The sequence below is a fragment of the Melospiza melodia genome, chromosome 2 (assembly GCF_035770615.1).
Source record: "Melospiza melodia melodia isolate bMelMel2 chromosome 2, bMelMel2.pri, whole genome shotgun sequence".
NCBI classification, from domain to species: Eukaryota; Metazoa; Chordata; class Aves; order Passeriformes; family Passerellidae; genus Melospiza; species Melospiza melodia.
This window is the reverse complement of record NC_086195.1, coordinates 31,499,145-31,518,337: the sequence shown is the minus strand read 5'-3', so window position 1 is coordinate 31,518,337 and position 19,193 is coordinate 31,499,145.

Sequence of the window (19,193 nt, the reverse complement as noted above, 5' to 3'; positions counted from 1 at the left end):
GTGTTCTAGAAGTTGCACGGATGTCTGCCAAGTGTTTGGCAGGAAGAAAAGAAAAGTTGTCCAAAACAGCTTCCAATCGAATGTTCCTGTGATTGGAAAAGTCAGGAGAGTGCAAAGGTACTGTTTTCTATCAGTTGGCAAGGTGCGCACACAATCCCAGTGTTGTACAGCTTGCTTCTTCACCTTCCCGAAGCTGCCGCTCTCGCCGGCTGCCGGAACCGAAGAAGCGGCTTCTTCGCGCAAAGACGATTGTGCCGCTCACAGTGCTCTCCTTAGCGCGGCTTCTGCCGAAAGACGCCCGGCAGCGGCTCTTACCTCCGGAGAGCATCCTACCTTCGTCTTTCGCGTCTTATGTAGTCTACACCTCGGCAAAAAGCTTTTCCACTATGTCTGGCTAGGAAAAACTGTGCCAGCACAGAAAACATCTCCCATCGTGTTCTAGAAGTTGCACGGATGTCTGCCAAGTGTTTGGCAGGAAGAAAAGAAAAGTTGTCCAAAACAGCTTCCAATCGAATGTTCATGTGATTGGAAAAGTCAGGAGAGTGCAAAGGTACTGTTTTCTATCAGTTGGCAAGGTGCGCACACAATCCCAGTGTTGTACAGCTTGCTTCTTCACCTTCCCGAAGCTGCCGCTCTCGCCGGCTGCCGGAGCCCAAGAAGCGGCTTCTTCGCGCAAAGACGATTGTGCCGCTCACAGTGCTCTCCTTAGCGCGGCTTCTGCTGAAAGACGCCCGGCAGCGGCTCTTACCTCCGGAGAGCATCCTACCTTCGTCTTTCGCGTCTTATGTAGTCTACACCTCGGCAAAAAGCTTTTCCACTATGTCTGGCTAGGAAAAACTGTGCCAGCACAGAAAACATCTCCCATCGTGTTCTAGAAGTTGCACGGATGTCTGCCAAGTGTTTGGCAGGAAGAAAAGAAAAGTTGTCCAAAACAGCTTCCAATCGAATGTTCCTGTGATTGGAAAAGTCAGGAGAGTGCAAAGGTACTGTTTTCTATCAGTTGGCAAGGTGCGCACACAATCCCAGTGTTGTACAGCTTGCTTCTTCACCTTCCCGAAGCTGCCGCTCTCGCCGGCTCCCGGAACCGAAGAAGCGGCTTCTTCGCGCAAAGACGATTGTGCCGCTCACAGTGCTCTCCTTAGCGCGGCTTCTGCCGAAAGACGCCCGGCAGCGGCTCTTACCTCCGGAGAGCATCCTACCTTCGTCTTTCGCGTCTTTTGTAGTCTACATCTTAGCAAAACGCTTTTCCACTATGTCTGGCTAGGAAAAACTGTGCCAGCACAGAAAACATCTCCCATCGTGTTCTAGAAGTTGCACGGATGTCTGCCAAGTGTTTGGCAGGAAGAAAAGAAAAGTTGTCCAAAACAGCTTCCAATCGAATGTTCCTGTGATTGGAAAAGTCAGGAGAGTGCAAAGGTACTGTTTTCTATCAGTTGGCAAGGTGCGCACACAATCCCAGTGTTGTACAGCTTGCTTCTTCACCTTCCCGAAGCTGCCGCTCTCGCCGGCTGCCGGAGCCCAAGAAGCGGCTTCTTCGCGCAAAGACGATTGTGCCGCTCACAGTGCTCTCCTTAGCGCGGCTTCTGCCGAAAGACGCCCGGCAGCGGCTCTTACCTCCGGAGAGCATCCTACCTTCGTCTTTCGCGTCTTTTGTAGTCTACATCTTAGCAAAACGCTTTTCCACTATGTCTGGCTAGGAAAAACTGTGCCAGCACAGAAAACATCTCCCATCGTGTTCTAGAAGTTGCACGGATGTCTGCCAAGTGTTTGGCAGGAAGAAAAGAAAAGTTGTCCAAAACAGCTTCCAATCGAATGTTCCTGTGATTGGAAAAGTCAGGAGAGTGCAAAGGTACTGTTTTCTATCAGTTGGCAAGGTGCGCACACAATCCCAGTGTTGTACAGCTTGCTTCTTCACCTTCCCGAAGCTGCCGCTCTCGCCGGCTGCCGGAGCCCAAGAAGCGGCTTCTTCGCGCAAAGACGATTGTGCCGCTCACAGGGCTCTCCTTAGCGCGGCTTCTGCCGAAAGACGCCCGGCAGCGGCTCTTACCTCCTGAGAGTGGCAGCTTCGGGAAGGTGAAGAAGCAAGCTGTACAACACTGGGATTGTGTGCGCACCTTGCCAACTGATAGAAAACAGTACCTTTGCACTCTCCTGACTCTTCCAATCACAGGAACATTCGATTGGAAGCTGTTTTGGACAACTTTTCTTTTCTTCCTGCCAAACACTTGGCAGACATATCTGCAACTTCTAGAACACGATGGGAGATGTTTTCTGGGCTGGCACGGTTTTTCCTAGGCAGACATAGTGGAAAAGCGTTTTGCTAAGATGTAGACTACATAAGACGCGAAAGACGAAGGTAGGATGCTCTCCGGTGTTAAGAGCCGCTGCCGGGCGTCTTTCGGCAGAAGCCGCGCTAAGGAGAGCACTGTGAGCGGCACAATCGTCTTTGCGCGAAGAAGCCGATTCTTCGGTTCCGGGAGCCGGCGAGAGCCGCAGCTTCGGGAAGGTGAAGAAGCAAGCTGTACAACACTGGGATTGTGTGCGCACCTTGCCAACTGATAGAAAACAGTACCTTTGCACTCTCCTGACTTTTCCAATCACAGGAACATTCGATTGGAAGCTGTTTTGGACAACTTTTCTTTTCTTCCTGCCAAACACTTGGCAGACATCCGTGCAACTTCTAGAACACGATGGGAGATGTTTTCTGTGCTGGCACAGTTTTTCCTAGCCAGACATAGTGGAAAAGCGTTTTGCTAAGATGTAGACTACAAAAGACGCGAAAGACGAAGGTAGGATGCTCCCCGGAGGTAAGAGCCGCTGCCGGGCGTCTTTCGGCAGAAGCCGCGCTAAGGAGAGCACTGTGAGCGGCACAATCGTCTTTGCGCGAAGAAGCCGCTTCTTGGGCTCCGGCAGCCGGCGAGAGCGGCAGCTTCGGGAAGGTGAAGAAGCAAGCTGTACAACACTGGGATTGTGTGCGCACCTTGCCAACTGATAGAAAACAGTACCTTTGCACTCTCCTGACTTTTCCAATCACATGAACATTCGATTGGAAGCTGTTTTGAACAACTTTTCTTTTCTTCCTGCCAAACACTTGGCAGACATCCGTGCAACTTCTAGAACACGATGGGAGATGTTTTCTGTGCTGGCACAGTTTTTCCTAGCCAGACATAGTGGAAAAGCGTTTTGCCGAGGTGTAGACTACAAAAGACGCGAAAGACGAAGGTAGGATGCTCTCCGGAGGTAAGAGCCGCTGCCGGGCGTCTTTCGGCAGAAGCCGCGCTAAGGAGAGCCCTGTGAGCGGCACAATCGTCTTTGCGCGAAGAAGCCGCTTCTTGGGCTCCGGCAGCCGGCGAGAGCGGCAGCTTCGGGAAGGTGAAGAAGCAAGCTGTACAACACTGGGATTGTGTGCGCACCTTGCCAACTGATAGAAAACAGTACCTTTGCACTCTCCTGACTTTTCCAATCACAGGAACATTCGATTGGAAGCTGTTTTGGACAACTTTTCTTTTCTTCCTGCCAAACACTTGGCAGACATCCGTGCAACTTCTAGAACACGATGGGAGATGTTTTCTGTGCTGGCACAGTTTTTCCTAGCCAGACATAGTGGAAAAGCTTTTTGCCGAGGTTTAGACTACATAAGACGCGAAAGACGAAGGTAGGATGCTCTCCGGAGGTAAGAGCCGCTGCCGGGCGTCTTTCGGCAGAAGCCGCGCTAAGGAGAGCACTGTGAGCGGCACAATCGTCTTTGCGCGAAGAAGCCGCTTCTTGGGCTCCGGCAGCCGGCGAGAGCGGCAGCTTCGGGAAGGTGAAGAAGCAAGCTGTACAACACTGGGATTGTGTGCGCACCTTGCCAACTGATAGAAAACAGTACCTTTGCACTCTCCTGACTTTTCCAATCACAGGAACATTCGATTGGAAGCTGTTTTGGACAACTTTTCTTTTCTTCCTGCCAAACACTTGGCAGACATCCGTGCAACTTCTAGAACACGATGGGAGATGTTTTCTGTGCTGGCACAGTTTTTCCTAGCCAGACATAGTGGAAAAGCGTTTTGCTAAGATGTAGACTACAAAAGACGCGAAAGACGAGGGTAGGATGCTCTCCGGAGGTAAGAGCCGCTGCCGGGCGTCTTTCGGCAGAAGCCGCGCTAAGGAGAGCACTGTGAGCGGCACAATCGTCTTTGCGCGAAGAAGCCGCTTCTTGGGCTCCGGCAGCCGGCGAGAGCGGCAGCTTCGGGAAGGTGAAGAAGCAAGCTGTACAACACTGGGATTGTGTGCGCACCTTGCCAACTGATAGAAAACAGTACCTTTGCACTCTCCTGACTTTTCCAATCACAGGAACATTCGATTGGAAGCTGTTTTGGACAACTTTTCTTTTCTTCCTGCCAAACACTTGGCAGACATCCGTGCAACTTCTAGAACACGATGGGAGATGTTTTCTGTGCTGGCACAGTTTTTCCTAGCCAGACATAGTGGAAAAGCGTTTTGCTAAGATGTAGACTACAAAAGACGCGAAAGACGAAGGTAGGATGCTCTCCGGAGGTAAGAGCCGCTGCCGGGCGTCTTTCGGCAGAAGCCGCGCTAAGGAGAGCACTGTGAGCGGCACAATCGTCTTTGCGCGAAGAAGCCGCTTCTTGGGCTCCGGCAGCCGGCGAGAGCGGCAGCTTCGGGAAGGTGAAGAAGCAAGCTGTACAACACTGGGATTGTGTGCGCACCTTGCCAACTGATAGAAAACAGTACCTTTGCACTCTCCTGACTTTTCCAATCACAGGAACATTCGATTGGAAGCTGTTTTGGACAACTTTTCTTTTCTTCCTGCCAAACACTTGGCAGACATCCGTGCAACTTCTAGAACACGATGGGAGATGTTTTCTGTGCTGGCACAGTTTTTCCTAGCCAGACATAGTGGAAAAGCGTTTTGCTAAGATGTAGACGACAAGAGAGGCTAAAGAGTGGATGTTAGCAAATGACACCCATCTTCAAAAAAGGCAATTAAGAGGACTCGCCATAGTACAAACCAGCCAGCCTCTTTTTTATCCCCAGGAAGTTGATGAAGCAGCTCTTCCTGGAAATCCTTGCCAGGCACATGACAGATGACCAAATAATGTAGTTAGCATGATTTTTCAGGGGAATTTCATGCTGAACATCACTTTAAACTCCTCTGATGAATCAACTTGACTGGTAGATGAAGGGAATATTATCTGCCTGGGCTTCAGGGAGGTTTTTGACATACCTCTACATGGCATCACACATACATATGGAAGCAATAGTGCAAAGGGGAGGGAATCAGTGTCTTTTCAGTGATGCTGAGGGAAAAGACAAGAGGCAGTGGGCACACACTGAAATACAGGAGATTGCCTTTGAACATCAGTAAATGTTTCTTTACTGTCAGGGTGACTGAACCACGGCACAGACTGCCCAGAAAGATTGTGGAGCCTGGATCTTTGAAGACATTAAAAGTACACCCAGATAGAATCCTGGGCAAGAGGCTCTAGGTATCCTGGTTTAGGCAGGGGGGTTGGGCCTGGTTAGCCCCACCAACCCCTTCCACTCTCTTTCATTCTGTGCTAGTGAATTCTCTTCAAGATGCATTTCAAAGCGCTGGCATGACAAAGTTCTGTGCAGACAGAGATCCAAATGGACATGGCATCTAAGTTCCTTAAGCAGTGTTCAAGAAGAATGTAAAACTCTGGCACAAGTGTCTCTTCCCTAACTGAATCCCTTTCATGGGAAAATTCCCAGCTCTAGAAAGATCTTCTGATACGCATGCTTAAGACTGACACTGGCTGAGCAAATTTCTCCCTATGTATATCTAAGACCAGTTAGGATCTTCACCCAAAGTGCAGTCAACATAGTCACAGAATGCCTATTGTTAAGAAGTGACAGCTTCCATCAGAATGGCAGCTATTGGTCCACAAAATGGATTAATGGATGGGAATTATCTACGTGGGTTAAAAACAAAAATAAAGAGTTGGTCTTTATTTATCAATTTCATGGCAATATTGATAAGGGAAGAAAAAGATCTAAGTCCTTGACTTTCTGGACTCGAGGAAAGATTTTAAAAATTCCTTGTAAAAATGTATGATCACAATCAGACTATTGAAACCATTTTAGTTGGGAACAAAGTTCCAAAATTGTCTAGATAGTGGCAAAGAAGCCAAGAAAATAGGAAAGAAACAAAAAGAGAGCAAAAGAGTCAGCTTCAGTGTACAAGCTCGTTCTAGAAGTAGTCTGCTGGGAAAAGGAACCCCCAGCTAAATTTCCAATGTATTCCTGCGCTTGATTCAGTAACTGGTCAATGTAAAAACCAATCCTTTTGTACAACTTCTTCCAGCAACAAAAACTCCAACAGGTTGACACTACCATCATGCCTGTTCCAGACATATTTAAAAGAGAAATGATGATTTTCTTGAAAACCTACTTACATAAAAGTTGCAAGATGGTGGAGGGATTCCCACATCCTCCTTCCTCCATCTGGCTTGAAAGTATATTTGATAAAATATGCAACAAAGCACATGATTTATAAGGGAGAGTCAAATGGATGATTTGGGAATCGATCTCTTGTTGATAGTAAACTTCATATCCACTCGGTGTGACCTTTTTAAAACAAAATGTGGAGCTGAGGCATGAATCTGCCACAACAATTGTAAAGCAAACATACACACTCCCCTTCATATGCCCCCCCCTCCACACACACCTAGGCACACACAGAGATCAGCATAGCAGATCATGAACACCTTGGAAAAGACTGAAATGCTAAATGCCTCTCTTGATGGGCAAAAGAGCTGGTGCAGTAATTCAAATGCCTGGTACAAAAATTCTGTTTAATATTTAGCTCCTATTTAAAACACAGCTTTTCATTTCATTCTATTTACAGAATATTTTCATTTCATTTGTTTCTTTAAAATTACTTAGTTCTCACCTGTTGTATGTCTAGGAATATTTTCTTCCAAAAATAGAAAAAAATAGATGATATCTTTTCAGCAGAAAACATTGGTTGATACAATTTTAAACCATCATGATATGGAAGAATTCTTCTGTCCCTCTCGAAGGTGGAAGAAGCATTTGGATCACAGATCATCTACAATGAAATACTTGACATGTTTAAGATGCTTTCAATCAATTTTGATCGTCAATTGCTTATTTGTTGTAAACAGTAATTTTTCAGTGAAGGGAAAGTGTGTGTGGTATATCTACATGATATGTTCAAAGGCAGTTCCTACTAATGGCCAGGCTGAATTCCAGTAAATAATGTCCCGAATGATATTTTGCCGCCTTCTTTGGCACTTCATGAAATCTTACCCCGATGAAGTGCTGAAACAAAGAGATTTTCTCTTAGAGAGTGTCTCATGTTGTAACCTATCCCATGGATTTTATGCTGTAATTCTTATCTCTTTTAAAATTTACTATCTCGTGTACAGTTTTCATGAAACTTTCTGTTACAGTAGTGAATAGCACAGATAAATGTCATTTTGTACAACTTTGAATTTACCCCAAGAGCTGAGAGAAAACTTGATCCTATACTTCAATCCGAGTTTCTTCTATAGTCCGACTTTGTTTCTCTACCATCAAGCTTCTCCTTTGTTGCTGCTCCAAGCCCCGTCCAAGGTGACCTTGAATACTTTCAGGGATGGGACACCCACAACTTCTCTGGGCAACCTGTTCCAGTGTTCCAGCACTCCCACAGTAAAAAAGGCCTTCCTTTCATCTAATATGTGTAGGAAATCATAAATCTAGGCATAGAAGCTTGGAGTGCAAATTTGAAATTCTTTGGATTTGAAGCACATTTTATATGAATACTGACTTACAGATGACTAAAAGATGTTGATGGGCATTTGAGCTGACAAGTTTTGAAAAAGTGCACGGAAATTAAAATTGAAACCACTAAAATTAAAAACTCCTTGCCATTTTCTTTTTCCTCTCCTATTCAAAATTGCATATGTCAGATATCAGTGCTTCATGCAAACCTCTCAGATGCTCTCAGAGAAAAAGCTTTTCTTTCAGACTAAGTTGCGGTTGACGTAGAACACTAGCAGGAGTGAAAGATTTTCTGGGCATCGGGGCAGCCCGTTCTCCTTGGATTTGTGTGCAGAATGCATTTTATCCAAACTGGAAAATAGATCCCAGCTCTGTTCTATTCATCATTCTTACTTCATCAGGCCAGAAGATTCTGTGAAAAGTAGCCTGTGGACCTTGAAGACAGCGCATGTGAACCAGATGAGAGGTGATAGAGAAGTTGAGGGAGAAAAGAAAGAGCATGAGGCTGAAACCAGAAAGTATTTCTCCACGTGATCATGGAAGATTGCAGGAGCCACTTGATACTATCAAACCAGCCCAACTTGGCACTGGTGCCACCTTGGGTCTGGGAGCCATGTTGCATATCGTGCATTTTAAGGAGCCAGCTGGCCACACCCAGCCATATGCCCCCAAACACAAACCAAGGCCCTTTTCTCTGGCAAACAAAACTCAGCTGCCCTGCTTCTGGATGGCAGATTGCAGGAACCACTTGGTACTATCAAACCAGCCCAACTTGGCACTGGTGCCACCATGGGTCTGGTCACCATCCTGCCTATTGTAGCTTTTCAGGAGCCAGCCGGTCACTCTCAGCCATAGGCCCCCAAACACAAACCTCGGCCCGTTTACCTGGCAAACAAAAGTAAGCTGCCCCGCTTCTGGATGGCAGATTGCAGGAGCTACTTAGTACTATCAAATCAGCCCGACTTGGCACAGGTGCCACCTTGGATCTGGGAACCATCCTATGTATCGTGGATTTTCAGGGGCCAGCCAGCCACTCTCAGCCATATGCCCCCAAAAACAAACCTCGGCCCGTTTCTCTGGCAAACAAAACTCAACTGCCCCTCTTCTGGATGGCAAATTTTAGGACGCACTTTGTACTACGAAAACCGCCCGTTGTGGCACTGGTGCCAACTTGTGTCAGGGAACCATCCTGCATATCGAGCTTTTTAAGGAGCCAGCCGGCCAGCCCCAGCCATATACCCCCAAAAACAAACCACGGACCATTTCTCATGGAAAAAAAAATCCGCTGCCCCGCGTCTGGATGGCAGATTGCAGGAGCCACTTTGCACCATCAAACCAGCCCGACTTGGCACTGGTGCCACCTTGGGTCTGGGAACAATCCTGCGTATCGTACATATTCAGGAACCAGCCGAACACTCCCAGCCACAGGCCCCCAAACACAAACAACGGCCCATTTCCCTGGCAAACAAAACTCAGCGGCCCCGCTTCTGGATGGCAGTTTGCAGGAGCCACTTGGGACTATCAAACCAGCCCGACTTGGCACTGGTGCCACCTTGGGTCTGGGAAACATCCTGCGTATCGTGGGTTCAAAGGAGCCAGACGGCCACTCCCAGCCATAGGTCCCAAGTCACAAACCTCGGCCCGTTTCACTGGCAAACAAAAGTAAGCTGCCCCGCTTCTGGATGGCAGATTGCAGGAGCCACATGGTACTATCAAACCAGCCCAACTTGGCACTGGTGCCACCTCTGGTCTGGGAACCATGCTGCGTAACACAGATTCTAAGGCGCCAGTCGGCCACTCCCAGCCACAAGCCCCCAACACAAACAACGGCGCTATTCTCTGGCAAACAAAACTCAACTGCCCCTCTTCTGGATGGCAAATTGCAGGACGCACTTGGTACTATAAAAACAGCCCTACTTGGCACTGGTGCCACCTTGGGTCTGGGAACCATCCTGCGTATCGATCTTTATAATGAGACAGCCGGCCACTCCCAGCCATATGCCCCCAAACAAAACCCACGGCCCTTTTCTCTGGCAAACAACACTCAACTGCACCGCTTCTGGATGGCAGATTGCAGGAGCCACTTGGTACTATCAAACCAGCCCGACTTGGCACTGGTGCCACCTTGGGTCTGGGAAACATCCTGCGTATTGTGGGTTGTCAGGAGCCAGCCGAACACTCTCGGCCACAGACCCCAATCAAAAACAACGGCCCGTTTCACAGGCAAACAAAACTCAGCTGCCCCGCTTCTGGATGGGAGATTGCAGGAGGCACTTGACACTGTGAAACCAGCCCCACTTGGCACTGGTGCCACCTTGGGTCTGGGAACCATGCTGCGTATCATGGATTTTCAGGAGCCAGCCGGCCACTCCCAGCCACAGGCCCCCAAACACAAACCACAGCATTTTTCTCTGGCAAACAAAATTCAGCTGCCCCGCTTCTGGATGGCAGATTGCAGGAGCCACTTGGGACTATCACACCAGCACAACATGGCACTGCTGCCACCTTGGATCTGGGAACCATCCTTCCTATCGTGGATTTTCAGGGGCCAGCCGGTCACTCTCAGCCATAGGCCCCAAACACAAACCACGGCCCTTTTCTCTGGAAAACAAAACTCAACTGCCCCTCTTCCTGATGGGAGATTGCAGGAGCCACTGGGTACTATGAAACCAGCCCTACTTGGCACTGGTGCCACCTTGGGTCTGGGAACCATGCTGCGTATCATGGATTTTCAGGAGCCAGCCGGCCACTGCCAGCCACAGGCCCCGAAACACAAACAACAGCCTTTTTCTCTGGCAAACAAAATTCAGCTGCCCCGCTTCTGGATGGCAGATTGCAGGAACCACTTGGTACTATCAAACCAGCCCGACTTGGCACTGGTGCCACCTTGGGTCTGGGAACCATCCTGCGTATCGTGGATTCTAAGGAGCCAGCTGGCCACTCCCAGCCACAGGCCCCAAAACACACACAACGGTGCTTTTCCCTGGAAAACAAAACTCGCCTGCCAAACATTTGATGGCAGATTGCAGGAGCCACTTGGTTTTATCAAATCAGCCGAACTTGGCACTTGTGCCACCATGGGTCTGGTCACCATCCTGCCTATCGTAGCTTTTCAGGTGCCACCCAGTCACCCCCAGCCAGAGGCCCCTAGACAAATATTTCGGCCCGTTTCCCTGGCAAACAAAAGTAAGCTACCCCGCTTCTGGATGGCAGATTGCAGGAGCCACTTTGCACCATCAAACCAGCCCAACTTGGCACTGGTGCCACCTCTGGTCTGGGAACCATCCTGCGTATCGTGGGTTCTAAGGAGCCAGCTAGCCACTCCCAGCCACAGGCCCCCAAACACAAACAACGGCGCTTTTCCCTGGAAAACAAAACTCGCCTGACAACTTTTTGATGGCAGATTGCCGGAGCCACTTGGTACTATCAAACCAGCCCAACTTGGCACTGGTGCCACCATGGGTCTGGTCACCATCCTGCCTATCGTAGCTTTTCAGGAGCCAGCCGGTCACTCGCAGCCATAGGCCCCCAGACACAAACCTCGGCCCGTTTCCCTGGGAAACAAAAGTAAGCTGCCCCGCTTCTGCATGGCAGATTGCAGGAGCTATTTAGTACTATCAAACCACCCCGACTTGGCACTGGTGACACCTCTGGTGTGGGAACCATCCTGCTTATTGTGGATTTTCAGGGGCCAGCCGGCCACTATCAGCCATATGCCCCCAAAAACAAACCACGGCCCTTTTCTCTGGCAAACAAAACTCAACTGCCCCTCTTCTGGATGGCAAATTTTAGGACGCACTTTGTACTACGAAAACCGCCCAACGTGGCACTGGTGCCACCTTGTGTCAGGGAACCATCCTGCATATCGAGCTTTTTAAGGAGCCAGCCGGCCAGGCCCAGCCATATACCCCCAAAAACAAACCACGGACCATTTCTCATGGAAACAAAAATCCGCTGCCCCGCGTCTGGATGGCAGATTGCAGGAGCCACTTTGCACCATCAAACCAGCCCGACTTGGCACTGGTGCCACCTTGGGTCTGGGAACAATCCTGCATATCGTGGATTCTAAGGAGCCAGCCGGCCACTCCCAGCCACAGGCCCCCAAACACAAACAACGGCGCTTTTCCCTGGAAAACAAAACTCGCCTGCCAGCTTTTTGATGGCAGATTGCAGGAGCCACTTGGTACTATCAAATCATCCCAACTTGGCACTGGTGCCACTATGGGTCTGGGTACCATCCTGCCTATTGTAGCATTTCGGGAGCCAGCCGGTCACTCCCAGCCATAGGCCCCCAGACACAAACCTCGGCCCGTTTCCCTGGCAAACAAAATTAAGCTGCCCCGATTCTGGATGGCAGATTGCAGGAGCCACGTGGTAGTGTCAAACCAGCCCGACTTGGCACTGGTGCCGCCTTGGGTCTGGGAACCATCCGGCGTATCGTGGATTCTAAGCAGCCACCCGGCCACTCTGAGCCACAGGCGCCCAAACACAAACAACGGCGCTTTTCCCTGGAAAACAAAAATCGCCTGCCAACATTTTGATGGCAGATTGCAGGAGCCACTTGGTGCTATCAAACCAGCCCAACTTGACACTGGTGCCACCATGGGTCTGGTCACCATCCTGCCTATCGTAGCTTTTCAGGAGCCAGCCGGTCACTCCCAGCCATAGACCCCCAGACACAAACCTCGGCCCGTTTCCCTGGAAAACAAAAGTAAGCTGCCCCGATTCTGGATGGCAGATTGCAGGAGCCACTTGGTACTATCAAATCAGCCCAACTTGGCACTGGTGCCACCATGGGTCTGGTAAACATCCTGCCTATCGTAGCTTTTCAGGAGCCAGACAGTCACTCCCTGCCATTGGCCCCCAGACAAAAACCTCGGCCCGTTTCCCTGGCAAACAAAAGTAAACTGCCCCGCTTTTGGATGGCAGATTGCAGGATGCATTTGGTACTATCAAACCTGCCCGACTTGGCCCTGGTGCCACCTTGGCTCTGGGAACCATGCTGCGTAATGTAGATTCTACGAGGACAGGCGGCCACTCCCAGCCACAGGCCTCTAAACAACGGCGCTTTTCCCTGGAAAACAAAACTCGCCTGCCAAATTTTTGATGGCAGATTGCAGGAGCCACTTGGTACTATCAAACCAGCCCAACTTGGTACTGGTTCCACTTTGGGTCTGGTCACCATCCTGCCTATCGTAGCTTTTCAGGAGCCAGCCGGTCACTCCCAGCCATAGGCCCCCAGACAAATATCTCGGCCCGTTTCCCTGGCAAACAAAAGTAAGCTGCCCCGCTTCTGGATGGCAGATTGCAGGAGCCACATGGTACTATCAAACCAGGCCAACATGGCACTGGTGCTACCTTGGCTCTGGGAACCATCCTGCCTATCGTGGATTTTCAGGGGCCAGCCGGCCACTCTCAGCCATATGCCCCCAAACACATACCACGGCCCTTTGCTCTGGCAAACAAAACTCAACTGCCCCTCTTCTGGATGGCCAATTGCAGGACGCACTTGGTACTACGAAAACAGCCCGACTTGGCAGTGATGCCACCTTGGGTCAGGGAACAATCCTGCGTATCGATCTTTTTAAGGAGCCAGCCGGCCACGTCCAGCCATATACCCCCAAAAAAAAACCACGGAACTTTTCTCCAGCAAACAAAAATCCGCTGCCCCGCGTCTGAATGGCAGATTTCAGGAGCTATTTAGTATTATCAAACCAGCCCGACTTGGCACTGGTGCCACCATGAGTCTGGTAACCATCCTGCCTATCGTAGCTTTTCAGTAGCCAACTGGTCACTCCCAGCCATAGGCCCCCAGACAAATACCTCGGCCCGTTTCCCTGGGAAACAAAGGTAAGCTGTCCCGCTTCTGGATGGCAGATTGCAGGAGCCACTTGGTACTATCAAACCAGCCCAACTTGGCACTGGTGCCACCTTGGGTCTGGGAACCATCCTGCGTATCCTGGGTTCAAAGGAGGCAGCCGGCCACTCCCAGCCACAGGCCTCTAAACAAGAACAACGGCGCTTTTCCCTGGAAAACAAAACTCGCCTGACAACTTTTTGATGGCAGATTGCAGGAGCCACTTGGTACTATCAAACCAGCCCAACTTGGCACTGGTGCCACCATGGGTCTGGTCACCATCCTGCCTATCGTAGCTTTTCAGGAGCCAGCCGCTCACTCCCAGCCATAGGCCCCCAGACAAATATCTCGGCCCGTTTCCCTGGCAAACAAAAGTAAGCAGCCCCGCTTCTGGATGGCAGATTGCAGGAGCCACATGGTACTATCAAACCAGGCCAACATGGCACTGGGGCCACCTTGGTTCTGGGAACCATCCTGCCTATCGTGGATTTTCAGGGGACAGCCGGCCACTCTCAACCATATGCCCCCAAACATATACCACGGCCCTTTTCTCTGGCAAACAAAACTCAACTGCCCCTCTTCTGGATGGCAAATTGCAGGACGCACTTGGTACTACGAAAACAGCCCGACTTGGCACTGATGCCACCTTGGGTCAGGGAACAATCCTGCGTATCGATCTTTTAAGAGCCAGCCGGCCGCGTCCAGCCATATACCCCCAAAAAAAAACCACGGAATTTTCTGCAGCAAACAAAAATCCGCTGCCCCCCGTCTGGATGGCAGATTGCAGGAGCTATTTAGTATTATCAAACCAGCCCAACTTGGCACTGGTGCCACCATGAGTTTGGTAACCATCCTGCCTATCGTAGCTTTTCAGTAGCCAGCCAGTCACTCCCAGCCATAGGCCCCCAGACAAATACCTCGGCCCGTTTCCCTGGGAAACAAAATTAAGCTGTCCCGCTTCTGGATGGCAGATTGCAGGAGCCGCTTGGTACTATCAAACCAGCCCAACTTGGCACTGGCGCCACCTTGGCTCTGGGAACCATCCTGCGTATCCTGGGTTCAAAGGAGGCAGCCGGCCACTCCCAGCCACAGGCCTCCAAACACAAACAACGGCGCTTTTCCCTGGAAAACAAAACTGGCCTGCCAACTTTTTGATGGCAGATTGCAGGAGCCACTTGGTACTATCAAACCAGCCCAACTTGACACTGGTGCCACCATGGGTCTGGTCACCATCCTGCCTATCGTAGCTTTTCAGGCGCCAGCCGGTCACTCCCAGCCATAGGCCCCCAGTCACAAACCTCGGCCCGTTTCCCTGGCAAACAAAAGTAAGCTACCCCGCTTCTGGATGGCAGATTGCAGGAGCCACTTTGTACCATCAAACCAGCCCGACTTGGCACTGGTGCCACCTTGGGTCTGGGAACCATCCTGCGTATCGTGGATTCTAAGGAGCCAGCTGGCCACTCCCAGCCACAGGCCCCCAAACATAAACAACGGCGCTTTTCCCTGGAAAACAAAACTCACCTGCCAACTTTTTGATGGCAGATTGCAGGAGCCACTTGGTACTATCAAACCAGCCCAACTTGGCACTGGTGCCACCATGGGTCTGGTCACCATCCTGCCTATCGTAGCTTTTCAGGAGGCAGCCGGTCACTCCCAGCCATAGGCCCCCAGACACAAAGCTCTGCCCGTTTCCCTGGCAAACAAAAGTAAGCTACCCCGCTTCTGGATGGCAGATTGCAGGAGTCACTTTGCACCATCAAACCAGCCCGACTTGGCACTGGTGCCACCTCTGGTCTGGGACCCATCCTGCGTATCGTGGATTCTAAGGAGACAGCTGGCCACTCCCAGCCACAGGCCCCCAAACACAAACAACGGCGCTTTTCCCTGGAAAACAAAACTCGCTTGCCAACTTTTTGATGGAAGATTGCAGGAGCCACTTGGTACTATCAAACCACCCCAACTTGGCAACAAGTGGTTCCTCCAATCTGACATCCAGAAGCTGGGCAGCTTACTTTTCTTTGCCAGGGAAACGGACCGTTGTTTGTGTTTGGAGGCGTATGGCTGGGAGTGGCCGACTGGCTCCTTAAAATCCACGATACGCAGGATGGTTCCCAGACCAGAGGTGGCACCACTGCCAAGACGGGCTAGTTTGATGGTGCAAAGTGGCTCCTGCAATCTGCCATCCAGAAGCGGGGTAGCTTACTTTTGTTTGCCAGGGAAACGGGCCGAGCTTTTTGTCTGGGGCCCTATGGCTGCGAGTGACCGGCTGGCTCCTGAAAAGCTACGATAGGCAGGATGGTGACCAGACCCATGGTGGCACCAGTGCCAAGTTGGGCTGATTTGATAAAACCAAGTGGCTCCTGCAATCTGCCATCAAAAAGTTGGCAGGAGAGTTTTGTTTTCCAGGGAAAAGCGCCGTTGTTTGTGTTTGGGGGCCTGTGGCTGGGAGTGGCCGGCTGGCTCCTTAGAATCCACGATACGCAGCATGGTATCCAGACCCAAGGTGGCACCAGTGCCAAGTTTTGCTGGTTTGATAGTACAAAGTGGTTCCTGCAATCTGCCATCCAGAAGCGGGGCAGCTTACTTTTGTTTGCCAGGGAAACGGGCCGAGGTTTTTGTCTGGGGGCCTATGGCTGGGAGTGACCGGCTGGCTCCTGAAAAGCTACGATAGGCAGGATGGTGACCAGACCCATGCTGGCACCAGTCCCAAGTTGGGCTGATTTGATAGTACCAAGTGGCTCCTGCAATCTGTCGTCAAAATTTGGCAGGCGAGTTTTGTTTTCCTGGGAAAAGCGCCGTTGTTTGTGTTTGGGGGCCTGTGGCTGGGAGTGGCCGGCTGGCTCCTTAGAATCCACGATACGCAGGATGGTTCCCAGACCCAAGGTGGCACCAGTGCCAAGTCGGGCTAGTATGATGGTGCAAAGTGGCTCCTGCAATCTGCCATCCAGAAGCGGGGCAGATTACTTTTGTTTGCCAGGGAAAAGGGCCGAGGTTTGTGTCTCGGGGCCTATGGCTGGGAGTGACCGGCTGGCTCCTGAAAAGCTACGATAGGCAGGATGGTGACCAGACCCATGGTGGCACCAGTCCCAAGTTGGGCTGGTTTGATAGTACCAAGTGGCTCCTGCAATCTGCCATCAAAATGTCGGCAGGCGAGTTTTGTTTTCCAGGGAAAAGCGCCGTTGTTTGTGTTTGGGGGCCTGTGGCTGGGAGTGGCCGGCTGGCTCCTTAGAATCCACGATACGCAGGATGGTTCCCAGACCTGAGGTGGCACCAGTGCCAAGTCGGGCTGGTTTGATAGTACCAAGTGGTTCCTGCAATCTGCCATCCAGAAGCGGGGCAGCTTACTTTTGTTTGCCAGGGAAACGGGCCGAGCTTTTTGTCTGGGGGCCTATGGCTGGGAGTGAGCGGCTGGCTCCTGAAAAGCTACGATAGGCAGAATGGTGAGCAGACCCATGGTGGCACAAGTGCCAAGTTGGGCTGGTTTGATAGCACCAAGTGGCTCCTGCAATCTGCCATCAAAATGTTGGCAGGCGAGTTTTGTTTTCCAGGGAAAAGCGCCGTTGTTTGTGTTTGGGTGCCTATGTCTGGGAGTGGCCGGCTGGCTCCTTAGAATCCACGATACGCAGGATGGTTCCCAGACCAGAGGTGGCACCAGTGCCAAGTCGGGCTGGTTTGATAGTACCGAGTGCGTCCTACAATCTGCCATCCAGAAGCGGGACAGCTTGCTTTTGTTTGCCAGGGAAACGGGTCGAGATTTGTGTCTGGGGGCCTATGGCTGGGAGTGACCGGCTAGGTCCTGAAAAGCTAAGGTAGGCAGGATGGTGACCAGACCCATGGTGGCACCAGTGCCAAGTTGGGCTGGTTTGATAGTACCAAGTGGCTCCTGCAATCAGCCATGAAAAAGTTGGCAGGCGAGTTTTGTTTTCCAGGGAAAAGCGCCGTTGTTTGTGTTTGGGGGCCTTTGGCTGGGAGTGGCCGGCTGGCTCCTTAGAATCCACGATACGCAGCATGGTTCCCAGACCAGAGGTGGCACCAGTGCCAAGTCGGGCTGGTTTTATAGTACCAAGTGGTTCCTGCAATCTGCCATCCAGAAGCGGGGCAGCTTACTTTTGTTTGCCAGGGAAACGGGCCGAGGTTTTTGTCTGGGAGCCTATGGCTGGGAGTGACCGGCTGGCTCCTGAAAAGCTACGATAGGCAGGATGGTGACCAGACCCATGGTGGCACCAGTGCCAAGTTGGGCTGATTTGATAGTAGCAAGTGGCTCCTGCAATCTGCCATCAAAATGTCGGCAGGCGGGTTTGTTTTCCAGGGAAAAGCGCTGTGGTTTTTGTTTGGGGGCCTGTGGCTGGGAGTGGCCGGCTGGCTCCTTAGAATCCACGATACGCAGCATGGTTCCCAGACCAGAGGTGGCTCCAGTTCCAAGTCGGGCTATTTGATGGTGAAAAGTGGTTCCTGCAATCTGCCATCCAGAAGCGGGGCAGCTTACTTTGGTTTGCCAGGGAAAAGGGCAGAGCATTGTGTCTGGGCGCCTATGGCTGGGAGTGACCGGCTGGCTCCTGAAAAGCTACGATAAGCAGGATGGTGACCAGACCCATGGTGGCACCAGTGCCAAGTTGGGCTGGTTTGATAGTACCAAGTGGCTCCTGCAATCTGCCATCAAAAAGTTGGCCGGCGAATTTTGTTTTCCAGGGAAAAGCGCTGTGGTTTGTGTTTGGGGGCCTGTGGCTGGGAGTGGCCGGCTGGATCCTTATAATCCAAGATAGGCAGCATGGTTCCCAGACCCAAGGTGGCACCAGTGCCAAGTTGGGCTGGTTTGATAGTACCAAGTGGCTCTGGCAATCTGCCATCAAAAAGTTGGCAGACGAGTTTTGTTTTCCAGGGAAAAGCGCCGTTGTTTTTGTTTGGGGGCCTGTGGCTGGGAGTGGACGGATGGCTAATTAGAATCCACGATACGCAGGATGGTGACCAGACCCATGGTGGCACCAGTGCCAAGTCGGGCTGGTTTGATAGTACCAAGTGGCTCCTGGAATCTGCCATCCAGAAGCGGGATAACTTACTTTTGTTTGTCAGGGAAACGGGCCGAGGTTTGTGTCTGGGGGTCTATGGCTGGGAGTGACCGGCTGGCTCCTGAAAAGCTACGATAGGCAGGATGGTGACCAGACCCATGGTGGCACCAGTGCCAAGTTGATCTTATTTGATAAAACCAAGTGGCTCCTGCAATCTCCCATCAAAAATTGGCAGGAGAGTTTTGTTTTCCAGGGAAAAGCGCCGTTGTTTGTGTTTGGGGGCCTGTGGCTGGGAGTGGCCGGCTGGCTCCTTAGAATCCACGATACGCAGCATGGTATCCAGACCCAAGGTGGCACCAGTGCCAAGTTTTGCTGGTTTGATAGTACCAAGTGGTTCCTGCAATCTGCCATCCAGAAGCAGGGCAGCTTACTTTTGTTTGCCAGGGAAACGGGCCGAGGTTTTTGTCTGGGGGCCTATGGCTGGGAGTGACCGGCTGGCTCCTGAAAAGCTACGATAGGCAGGATGGTGACCAGACCCATGGTGGCACCAGTCCCAAGTTGGGCTGATTTGATAG